The 12540-nt window shown below is 38.6% G+C and overlaps 1 protein-coding gene across 1 annotated transcript in view; it reads right to left on the bottom strand.

The window, feature by feature from the left end:
* Positions 1-12540, bottom strand: part of Trim44 (tripartite motif containing 44) — a 102835-nt gene that overhangs the window by 29180 nt on the left and 61115 nt on the right. The window lies entirely within an intron of this gene.

The raw sequence follows: 12540 nt of genomic DNA, 5'->3' as shown, positions 1-12540 counted from the left end.
AGTTATTTCTTACCAGTTCATGTTGATAGACAGACCAAAACAGCCAGAAACCAATGTTTCCATCTCTAACACAATTTACTAACAGTTAAATTCATAATACACTGCTTCAGTCTTCCCAAAGTCATCTGACATGCATTTATCACGAATCCCTCATAATACCTTATATAACACATTATAACAACATCAGTGAGGCATGAATCAATTCTGTTTCATGTATTAGAGAACAAGGTTCCCCCATTTAACTATACTATTCTGGCTATGACCATCTAACTCAGGAAGTTAACCAACAAACACATAGTTTTGCTGGACTTTCTCTGAAGACAGCAGTAGAGCAGTAGTGAATCTGGCACCACAGAATTCCTGTAGAGCTGAGGCCAAAGTGGTCCTTGGGCAATTTGAAAAGACAAAGGAAGATGAGAAACACAAGGAAACAGAGAGGGATATTCTACTGTGCGGACAATACAGTAAAGAAGCAAAGCAAAAAGTGAAGAAAGCAAAGACGGAAACTCTGAAAAAAAACAAAACAAACCTCTCTCGTTCTAACCGGACTCCACTATCCTCAGCAAACATAAACACCCTTTTAGTTAGATGAATAACACTTTTCCATATTCCTCACCTCACCTTGTGTTATCTGAACTGTTTTAAGGGGGCATTTTTGTTTGTTTTAACCATTAAATGGCTGCTGGCTATCACAACAACAAACAGGAGACAGGAGAGCAGCCAAAAAAGGGAAAACTAAGCTTTTTTTCCTATCAGATTCTAGATAAAGTAGAGAAGAACAGATGAAATAACTTTAAGATGGAGAAGGCCTCAGTGCAAATTATAACTTCTTAGAATACACCTCATTTATTTCAATCATGTTGATGTTCTTTTTAGAGTCAGAAAGGTAAGCACTGGGGAACCTCTCTCCTTACACAGTAAAGCTTGATGCCAACAAAGGACTTAGAATGATGCTTTGATATATAGTTCATTATGGACCAAAGTTCAAATTTCCCTTGTAACTAATGTATAAATTATGATGCCTATTCTTTACCTCCATCAATCATTGTATATTGTTCAGTTACTGATATAGAGGTCAATGTAAGTGGAATATTCAAGATCTGCTAGGATGACTAGTCATGTCCACATTTCCTGTTTAACACAGTTGTGGATGTGGGTTCTCATACTAGCATGTTGTAACAGTTTCTTCAGTGGACTATGAGTGCCTCAAGGTCGGGGCCCATGCTTAACATTTCTAATGTACTCTGTCCTGTCTAATACTCATGTGAAATAAAGAACTGCCTCTTAGCTCTATCTCATGGGGAGGTGATGGAAATAATAGTTAAGGTTAATTTTTTTATGTAACAAATCAATTAGGGTTGCAATTATATATCTAAATGGTTTGACTATATCAACTTTTTTTTATTTTGTTATTATAAAAAAGAAGTGGCAATATCTTTCAGTATTATGTCAGAATTTGGCACCTGCCAGTTAAAATACTGGAGAGGATGGGAATGAAATTTAAGAACAAAAACAAACAAGCAAATAAAAAATGAACAACAAAATAAGTAACTAGTAAATTGCTCAGTGGGTAAAGACACCAAGGTTGACCACATGGTTCCAAACCTGGGTTCTACATGGTAGAAAATGGAATGGACTCCTGCAAGTTGTCTTCTGACCTCCCATGTGCCCAACCTCACCACATTAAGTAAATATAATTAAAAAATAATTCTTATATACAATTATTTACTTTAATTGTATAAACTTTAATTGTTATATACAATACGACTCTCCTTTTAGGGAGCTCTAAAAGGCAAATTTAATATTGAATACTCAAAATCCCCATCTGACTGAAAAGGTATCAAACTCAGCATTGTAACTAAAACGATCAGAATATGATGATACAAAGATAGAGTGTAGTTTCTTGTAAACACAATCCATGGGTCAGGCAAACTCTGGCAGAAGTAATTGAACTATGTAAATTACTTCCTGATACCAAAATGGGGGTGGGTGAAAGACATCAGTCTTCCTCTTTGGTAATTACACTTTCCTACTGACTTCTAAGGAAGGAGAGTGGAAGCCATTAAAAACTGTGGTATGATGCTAAAAGATCTCATTTATTCACTGTATTCTTCAATTCAAAGAGGATCAGGTGAAACTTAAAGAGCTAAATGTCATCAAGGCACATTCAATGGAAAACCAATTAATAAGACACAGTGATGACTCAGATGTCTAACATCTGAAGCTTCAGTGAAGCTTTTTGCCACCTCTCCCACTAAATCAATGTCATCTCTAAGTAATAGGTGAAGTACTGACTTATCACTAAGTGAGACGCTAAAACAAAAACGTATCTAATAGACGCAGTTTCTTCCTAACATCTTACTGCAGAAGGCCAACGTTGCTTGACGTAGGTGACTGAAGATAAGAAAAGTAAAGAAAGACGCTTTGCTGCAATCTCAGCGCTGAGACTGTTAACACGCGGATCCTATACAAGGAGGAAGAGGAGCCAGGTAACTGCTTCTCACTTATCAGGCAAGTTGCTTCTTCTCTTAAGAGAAGCACCAGCTGGGCGTGGGGAGGGAGGGAGGGAGGGAGGGAGGGAGGGAGGGAGGGAGGGAGGGAGGGAGGGAAGCAGCAAATAAAGGCTAAAACAAAGGCAGAAGCGTGTCCTTCAGAAGAAGGAGGACTTGGCAGAGTATCTGATTATGTAGAGATGTGGCAATAGGGAAAAATAAGATTTCTCTGTAGAGCTCTAGGCTGGCATTTATAAAGATGTTATGATAGTGTAAAGTATACTGGTGGGAGCATATAATGACATCAGGATATCAAAAGATGCTGGAGAAATGTTGCACAGAAGGCTACATTAATTCATAACTTCATGGCACTGCATGTTTCCAAAGATCTGACCTTGCAGATGAAGGATCAATTCTGTTTCCTTTTTGGATTCCTAACACAGCCCAAGAGAAAGTGGGGGAGAAAGCTGAGCAAAGTTGAGGGCCACACACACCAGTGCACCCAGAAAAAGACCAAATGGAGCTGTTATTAACACCTTTAATTTCCAAACTAACCTCCCTTCCCAGGAGCCACTTCTATTAGTCTGTGATCTCCAGAAACAGCTTTTACCATTACATAGAGAGAGCTAGAAGGAATTTTTTGGGGCACATCAAATTCGGGACTCTCATTTTCTAAATGTTTAAACTCAGGCCTAAGGAATTTCAAGGCCTTTCCTGAATGTATTCAACTAACAGTGCCCTGCCAGGTCACTCAGGCCCATGATCTTAATTTAACTCATCCTCCTCTTCATTGTTGCTGGAATGGCCATGTTCCTCACTTTCTAAGAAACAGCCATGGACTAAGAAGTCTTTCCCAGTCATTTTTCTATCAAGACCATGGCAAGAAGGGATCACTCACCTTAAACAGAAAAACTGAAGTATTCCAGGGCTTGTACGCAGGAGCTTGCATATCATACAGAGAACGGGACACTGATGGTAAGTTAACAACAGTGATGAAAGTGGGAATCCAAAAAGAGAAATTAAGGACTCAATGAAGTCCAACCTTGATTTTTTTTTGGCTCCTGTCCATGTGAGACACCCTTGATACTTTCCAGATGTGACCAAAGGATAAGCCTATTTTAAAACACTGACTTTAAACAAAAACAAAAACAAACAAACAAACAAAACAACCACAGCAAACTGCTGCTTTACATTCAGGAATGTGCCTTGCTGCTTTCGTGTATTCACTATTTAACTAACATCTGAATACCTTTGTGATACATGTCTGGGATTCAGTAGCATCAGAGCTATGCTACTGTCAAAAACAAAAAAGGAAACCAGGTGTGGCAGGATAATCCTAGCACTTCGGAGGCTGTAGCAGAAGGATCCTGAGTTCAAGGCCAACCTGGGTTATTACAGAGCAAGACCCCACCTCACAACACCAAAAATCAAAACAAAACAAATTGTCTTTTAAAAAATAAAACTGTTTTTTAAAAAGTCTCAGCAGTGCTTTCTAAGTCACCTTCTTCCAGGAATGCACAGTAGTTTTATTATATGTTCATTTGATATTTACATCTTCATTTGTAGTGGAAAGAAATAATAATAGCAGTGAAGTAGTATAGAAGTCCCAGTATTTTGAAGCAATGTGCAGTACAATTTCAAAGTATGAAGGTACAGGACATTATATCTTTTACACCATCTTCCTGGATGGCAACTCATTAGCAACATGCAGTGGAGAAGGAGCAGCATGCCCACGGCTCATCTAGAGGAACACTGCTTACCATGAGTGGTTTGTGGGAAAGGTACCTTCTGATCACATATGGAAATGCTAGGTTAAACAAAAGAAACACACCTTATTATCACAGGACATCCTACCCTGTTTCAATCACATCATGAGGTTGTGGAACTCCAAGAGTTAGGGAAATAGGCAGCATTTGCCAAACTTAACACTGGCACATGGAACTAAGTTTAGAAGGTCAAGTTAACAGTTCAATTCACAGTCAGTCTCATTCTTGGGAAGCCCTGTGCTAAGAGGATTTCTACTTGTAGCCGCATGTGACATTGGTCTTTCTAGTAGTTTGATAATTCTTTAGGCTTCCAGAGGTTTGAGCCAACAGAAGGAAAGAAATATGGAGAAGGCCATAGGCTAATACAGTAAAGAGACCAATCACCACAAGGTTGTGTGTGGTTTTATTTTCTACTAAGATCTAATATCTAGTTAGCACTGTGTCACACAGGTTGTAATTTGATAAAACCTGTTATACAGCCTGATAAACAAAAAGTATGATAGAAAGCTCATTGAGATTTTAGATGACAGTCACAACTTTCTTCAGCCTTTAATTACTGCAGTTTCTGTATCTACTATGGTGGTTTAAATATGCTTGACCCATGAGAAGTAGCACTATTAGAAGGTGTGGCCTTGTTGGAGGAAGTGTGTCACTGTGCAGGAAGGCTTTGAGGTCCTATACTCAAGCTCCACACAGTATAGAAGAGAGACTCTCTCTGCCTGGCTACATTTGGATCAAGACATAGACCTCTCAGCTCCTCCAGGATCGTATCTGCCTGGATGCTGCCATGGTTCACACCATGATGATAATAGACTGAATTTCTGAAACTGTAAGTCAGCCCCAATGAAATGTTATCCTTTAATTAAGAGTTGCCTTGGTCATGGTGTCTCTTCACAGCAATGAAACACTAACTAAGACAAAATTTGTACCAGGGATTGGGGTATAGCTCTGACTATGTTTTTGTTTGGAGGAATGTAGATTTTGGGACTTTGGATTTTGAAGTTTTGAGTTTAATGGGCCATGATAGGAATATGGCAGACATGGTGTTGGAGGAGCCAAGATGTCTACATCTTAATCCAAAGGCATCCAAGAAGGGAGTTTCTCTTCTGCACTGGGCAGAGCTAAGCATAAGACCTCAAAGCTTGCCTACACTGTGACACACTCTGTCCAACAAGGCCACACTTCATAATAGTGCCACTTCCCATGGGTCAAGAGTATTTTAATCACCACATGACAACTTTCTTCTGCCTTTAATTATTTGTTTCCATATCTATACTTTCAGAATGTTCTTTATTTCTTGAACAAAGGACTGATAACTATTCCAATGGCCTTTCAGACTATAATCATATCACATTCAAAAGCACTGTTTTTGTTAACACACATTAACAACATGTCTTTAAAATATCCCTCTATTATACAGGATAATTACATTTTACAGCATAATTATTGAGCCAACTGAACTAAATTCTGAGACTGTTTCATATGCACATTAATTTACTAGTTTGTGAAAGTTCTAGAAAACTGAGCAAGCTCACATTTCTCAGTAATAGTTATCACTCTGTTTCATATTTCCTGCCAGTCAGAAAAAATGAGAAAGCTTTGTTTTGTATAATAGATATTAAAAGGATAAACAAGGTTCCTAAGAATGTCTTTTAAAAATTACACCCCATTTACACTCCTAAAACTGTACTTGATGTTCCAGAATATAAGGACTTAAATGTTATCATTTTCTCTTCATCTCTATCTTCCCTCCCATATTTCTTCCTTTTCTTGCCTCCTCTTTTATTTTTTTCCTCTGAGTCAAGGTCCCATGTAGCCCATGGTGGCTTATCATTCCCTACGGAGAGAGGCTGAGACTGAACCTGAATTTTTGTTCTTGCTGTCTCCTTTTTCCCAGTGTTGGGATTACACTGTTTCTGTGGTGCTGGAGATTAAACCCATGGCTCCATATACCTGAGGTCAAGACTTTACTATCTAAGCTATATCCTTACTGGATTTAAATGTTTTGTTCATAATGTATGTCTAGCAACAAAGACAATGTTAGAACAAAATAGGTACTCCATATAAACTGAAATAATAATGTTTTGTTCTTTTAATACTCAGCTGCTTGAAAATAAAATCTGCTTCTCCCCATACACACACACACACACACACACAGACACACACAGAAAACATAAGGAAACTTGCCCATGTATCTTTCTTATAAAAAAATACATTCACTAAGGATGTTTGGTTAGGCATATTGTTAAGAATAGCTTTAGACCAGCATGAGCTAGAGAAGTAAGTTAGGGGAAAAAAAAATTCATAGCACTCATACTTACATGATCAGGAATTGGAATACTGAACCAATCTTGAGTTACAAATGACCCAGGCTTCAACAATAGAGCATTCACCAATATTGTTTAGGTAGAAAATTTTGTAAGTTAAAAATCCTATTTTCGGGCTGGTGAGATGGCTCAGTGGGTAAGAGCACCCGACTGCTCTTCCCAAGGTCCAGAGTTCAAATCCCAGCAACCACATGGTGGCTCACAACCATCCGCAACGAGATCTGGCGCCCTCTTCTGGAGTGTCTGAGGACAGCTACAGTGTACTTACATATAATAAATAAATAAATCTTAAAAAAAAAAAAATCCTATTTTCAGAGCTGGGTAATGGCTAACTGGGTAAATGCTCTCTGCACAAGCATGAGGACCTGAGTTTGGATTCCCAGCATTGTTTTACAAGAAAGGTATATAGTGTGCATTGGTAATATACAGAGGTAGATTGTGAGACAGTTAGATGTTGTGGGCTTGCTGGCCAAAAGTTTAACCCAAATGGAGAGCTCCAGACTAAGTGAGAGACCAGTTTAAAGAGTAAGTTGGAAGGTCCAAAGAGATGTCTCAGTAGCTAAAGGTATTTGTTCACTTAGGCAAGTTGTCTGACCTCCACGTGTACATTATGATACACGTACACACACACACACACACACACACACACTAAATTATATGCCTTCCCTCCCACCCCCAGGACCAGCTCTTATAGTATCAGAAGTTGCTATGCAAGATGCCAAGAAAGAAAAGCAAACAATATTTCTACTTAACTGTAAAAGCCTAAACAACAATGACCAGTCTACAAGATATCCCAAATGGTGTAATAGTGGCAGTTTTGTCTCTGGGGTAACTAAAAGCTGTCTAATTAGACTTAAGGCTAGCTCAGTAGGAAGGAAGCCATGTCTGTTGGTCTAAACCTAACCAACTACCTATGCCTGGTGAGGTTATAGAACCTAGGGAAGAGCCTACCTCTGCTACTTTAGGATCCTAAACAACTATGATACCTAAATATTCATACCCATAGAGAAATGTAGCTCTTAGCCCCCATCAAAGAAACTTCTTTCTACAGCAGATGCAGACTATGAACAGAGATACGCAGCTGGTGGGAATGTAAAGGTCAAGTGGCTGTGGGATGTCTAATCTCATGGTACATCCATAATGTAATCTCTACACCTAAGTCTCAGGGAATGTTACAGAAGCAGGGACAGAGAGAACCTATGAGTCAGAGGACCACAATGTCTATCTTTAGACATGATAGGAAAACTGCACTCACGAGATATCAAAAACATGGTGCTAAACATGACCTTCATAATGACCATACCAGTAGACATGCTAACAGGGATGGAAGAAATTCTGAAGGCCCACCCTTGACGAAGAGCTATAGGCCATGGCTGCTGAGAAAGAATCAGCTTTCTCCAGAGATAGGCCCCCTGATAGGTTATCCAATCCCAAGTGGTCCACCCTAAACACATGTACATAACAAGTACATATGTGCACACACATGTAACAATAAGAAGGAAGAGGTGATGAGTTTGAGAGGAAGCACATGGAAGGAGTTGGAGGGAATAGGAAGGGTGGAAATGATGGTCTGTACTAAGAAGGGCCTTATACTTTTTCAAGGAAAGCCTTTCAACATCAAATGCCTGAGTCTGAGCCTTTCATGGAGCTAATATGAATAACTGCAATATACAATAAACATTTCTATTCCTCTCTTTAAAAATAAAGTAATAAAGTAAACCTAGAATCATGAGACAAGTAGGGAGAATGATAGAGGAAGATGCTTGATGTCAACTGCTTGAATATACACAAGTACTTGCAGATACATATACGCACAAACACAGTTATTTCTTATTAAATTGAGACATGATCTCCCAACAGAATGGTATAAGTAAACTTACAAGGACCTACCAATTTGCTGGCTTGCTTTAAAGCACTCAACATTTCTGGGTCTGCTATGAAGATAATACTATCTTTTTCCTAGGTTGTAAGGTTAAACAAGATAGATGCTAAGCCATGTGTGTGTTAGTGTGCTTTCATTAATACAGCCTCTAAAGCACTGATAATGCTAAGATCAAGTATCTAAGCTGATCACTGCTACAAGTCCCTTTACTTTCTGGGAAACCATTTCTCCTATCTAACTGCAGAGGTAGAAACTCCTAAGAAACATGCTTTATGGCTTCCATCCTTCAGAGTTTTAACAGTATTTCTAAATTGCTTCTAGCCAGGTGGTGTCTCTGAGGTACTCATTCATATGCCCTTCTGAGTTTGTTTTTCAGCCTACCTAACATTCTTCTTTGCTTGTGCTCCTTAAGGAGACTCAGATGTCTATGGGAACCTGACCCTTCATTTTTGTACATCAAAATTCTGAAGCAGAGGGGATGAATGCTGAATTAGGGGAACGCTGGGTTGATGCATCTATGCCTGGCCTTTGCATATATGCAGCTTGCCAGTAATTGCTAAGTTTTCTCTCTGACAACAATTATCCCCCCCAATTTCTTCACCACTCCCACTCCCCCCACCCCCAGTTAATTATCAGTTCTGGAATTAAACTGCTTGCTTCTCCTGCAGTTGTCATGGCAACAGTTGGCCTGCACCTGCCACTGGGTGAACAGTGGCTCTTTCAGAAGAGGCAATGGCAGTTGCTGGCTCCACAAAAGCCAGGGAGTAAACTAATGTTTACCTGTCTGGGGACTGAAGTACATGTTTATTCTCCTTCAGATTCTTTCTTGGCAAGCCTAGTGTCAACTTTTTTTTGTTTTTCAAACTGCTTGTTTGTATTTGACAAAGAAAAGGAAAATGGTGGTAAAGGGCTGGATCCCTGTTGACTGTTAGAATCTTACCCATCAAGCTTCACTTATTTCCATTGAGTAATTTGTAAGATCTAAACTTCTGTCTCCTGACAAAGGGACTGCAGTATAAAGGCTGAACACAGAGAATTTTAAGACTGCTAGATCTGGGTTCTAAATCCTAGTGATACTACTTGCTAACTGTATGGTCATAGGTGAGTCATTCAGCTTCTTACAGTATCAATTTTATCATATACATAAGGATGGTCAACGTAACTATAGTTCTAAGTTACTTTAAAAGCTCTGAGATTACATTGGTCTAGCTCCCATTCAATGTTCATGGGATCAGTAGTCTCAATGCTGTTGCTGGTTAACTACCAATCCTGGACAGCTCTTAAAGATAGGACAAAGCTGCCATCTTGGTCACTTTATACTTGTCCTAGTGATAGTACCTCTGGACAGATAAAATACATTGTGCCCCATCATCTAAATCAAAATTCATCTAAAGCCAGAACAGAGAAATACTAAGAAATGATGGTTTCCCTGCTTGGCTTCCTTGAAATTCTGTCAGCTCCTCCCTCTCTGGGCTGTTTTTTTTCACATGCTCAATCTCACTTGCCTTTAAATAGAATCGATGGAACTAGAGTGTAAGGAGACATGTAGTCAGTCACCAAGGAAACAAATCTTTTCATTTTACAACCACATTTCAACCTACAGAGAACTGGTAGTGGTATTGAGGACTTCTTATATAAAAGGAGTTTTTCTTCCCTGAAACACCTGCATATGATGGGTAAGAAAGATTTTCTTTTGTGAACCTCTAACTACTCATGTTTAGGATGTCTAAACAAGTGCATCTTAGTCTGTGGTTAAAAAAACCCTCAGTATTTGAGATACCACCCTGTATGTGTACATATACAAATCATATACATATATATGTTGTTCTGTCTTAACGATTCTAAATCACTTCCTTACAGTTCTAATGCTAAGGAAACTTCTACTTAATGACCCTAAACCTTACACCACCTCAAAAAGAAAGAAAAAAAGAAAACCAAAACAAAACCTACTAGTGTGTGTTCCCAGCATGTTTTATGTATGCCTCCTTAAAGTTTCCGTTGCCCTTACCTCCCCACTACTATCAAGAAAGGGGGGAAAAAGGAAAGAAGGAAAGGCAGAGCAAAAGAGGACATTAGAAGGTAGGAAAATATCCTGTTACCTCTTACCTGTCTCTCACTGGGAAGAAGGAAGAAGGGAGAAGGAAAAGGAACTTGAGACTAACCCGAAGGTTTCTTGTAAAATACAACAGACTCAATAAACAATTATGCTGTGGCTGCCCATGTGTGAGGGGGGACATAACAAGGCTATCAAATAGTGTTACTCTTTTAAAATGAATTGAGTTTTGACTTCCTAAAACGTATTCTGCTAAGAACCAGGCCATAATGGTTAGGAAGACAAACAAGAAAGAAGAGAGTAAGGCCACAAACAGACTCCTTAGCATCAGTTCTAACTGAACACCAACGCAGCATCAGCTCACACCAACTTCTCTGACTAGTTATTAAGTAAAACATCTATGTCCTCCCTTTGGAAAATGTTGGGGCATTAAGATTGCCTTTTTTCATTTATTTGAAAGGAATTAGGTAATTATTTTCTAAACTTTATTTTAAATTAGAGGAAGGTAGAACTATAAACATAGGAATATAAACACAATAAAAATTAAATGAAGTCCTTCCAAACATTTTACCTCATTTATTTTTGCACGGAAAAAAAAAAGAAAAAAAAAAAGGAATGCTTTCTGTGCTTCATGTTGTTTGTTAAATATAATCAGATGTCAGGTTTTTTAAATTACATGTGAATTTGTGTGTATGTATGTGGCCTGTGCACCAGAGCATGCATGTGGAAGTCACAGGAAAACCTGTAAGAGTTGGTTCTCTATTTTTCTCACATGAATCTGCAGAATGGAGTTCAGGTCACTGTGCTCAGCAACAAGCCTTTACTAGCTGAGCCATCTCACTGTCAGAGTGATGGGAACAGAGGCACTAAAGACAAACTAACAATTTACAATGTCTAACAAATTATGAAATGTGATTGGAGGAGCAACAGAAAATCTTGGCTTCAAGAAGTAATGTGTAACAGGAATTGTCTAGAGCTTTTGATGTCTCAACTCAGCATCTCAGGCACCTTACAAGCTGAACTCTACTAATCTTCTGGAGTCAGTTACTGGCTCGTCCCCACTGGCACATGTATCCTTATATCTCGAAACCTTTTTATTTGTTGGTTTCTCTGCTTGGATGACTTTCTATTCTTTCCATCAGAAAATGCCTAGCTCCATCCATCTGTCAAGATCCAGAAGATTTCTTTTTTTTTTTTTTTTGGTTTTCCGAGACAGGGTTTCTCTGTGTAGCCCTGGCTGGCCTCGAACTCAGAAATCCACCTGCCTCTGCCTCCCAAGTGCTGGGATTAAAGGTGTGCGCCACCACGCCCGGCCAGAAGAATTCTTTTTGAGTTAGTAGTGCAGTATTCTACACTCAATAGATTTACTTTATAGGATTATTATCATGCAATAGTGTAGCTTACACTCAGAAATCAAACTATATAAACTTGGAGGCAAAAACTCTGTGATCTCATAAATGTCTAACTTCTCTGGCTCATTTTTTCATCTATGATGGAAAATGAAGATAATATATAAACCATCTATTTGGGTTACTGTGAGCAATAAATGATTTAATATATCTAAATATTTAAAATAGATCTACATACTTGGTACTTCATTAGTGTTTCTTTAAATATCTTAATGATAATTATATTCCAATTAAATATGATAATAAACTTGTCTATTTAGCTAGACTTTGAGACCTCTGTAAATGCAAGAACAGACATCTTTGTCCTTATATCCACAAGGCCCATGGCCTCCTCTTCCTTAACCACTGTGGCTACTAAAGAAACAAAACTGAGATTTACAATTTTAAAAATTACTAATTAAAAGATATACACAGCTAAAATTAATAAATATTGTCCAAAGACTATGTGCTATAGGCTTGGCTACTAACTCTGGCACTGCTGGGCAGCAGTGTGAGGCCTACCGAAGAATGGCTTTGAAAAGCTATCAGAGTCTAGCTCTGATATTTTGACTTCTAGCCACTTTTACTATCTACCACTTTCCATGATGTACTGTCTTATCACAGGTCCAAGG

The sequence above is a fragment of the Mus caroli genome, unplaced genomic scaffold (assembly GCF_978045245.1).
Source record: "Mus caroli unplaced genomic scaffold, Mus_caroli_1 scaffold_2, whole genome shotgun sequence".
NCBI lineage: Eukaryota > Metazoa > Chordata > Mammalia > Rodentia > Muridae > Mus > Mus caroli.
The sequence above is the reverse complement of the archived record's forward strand: the minus strand, read 5'-3'. Positions and strand labels throughout refer to the sequence as shown.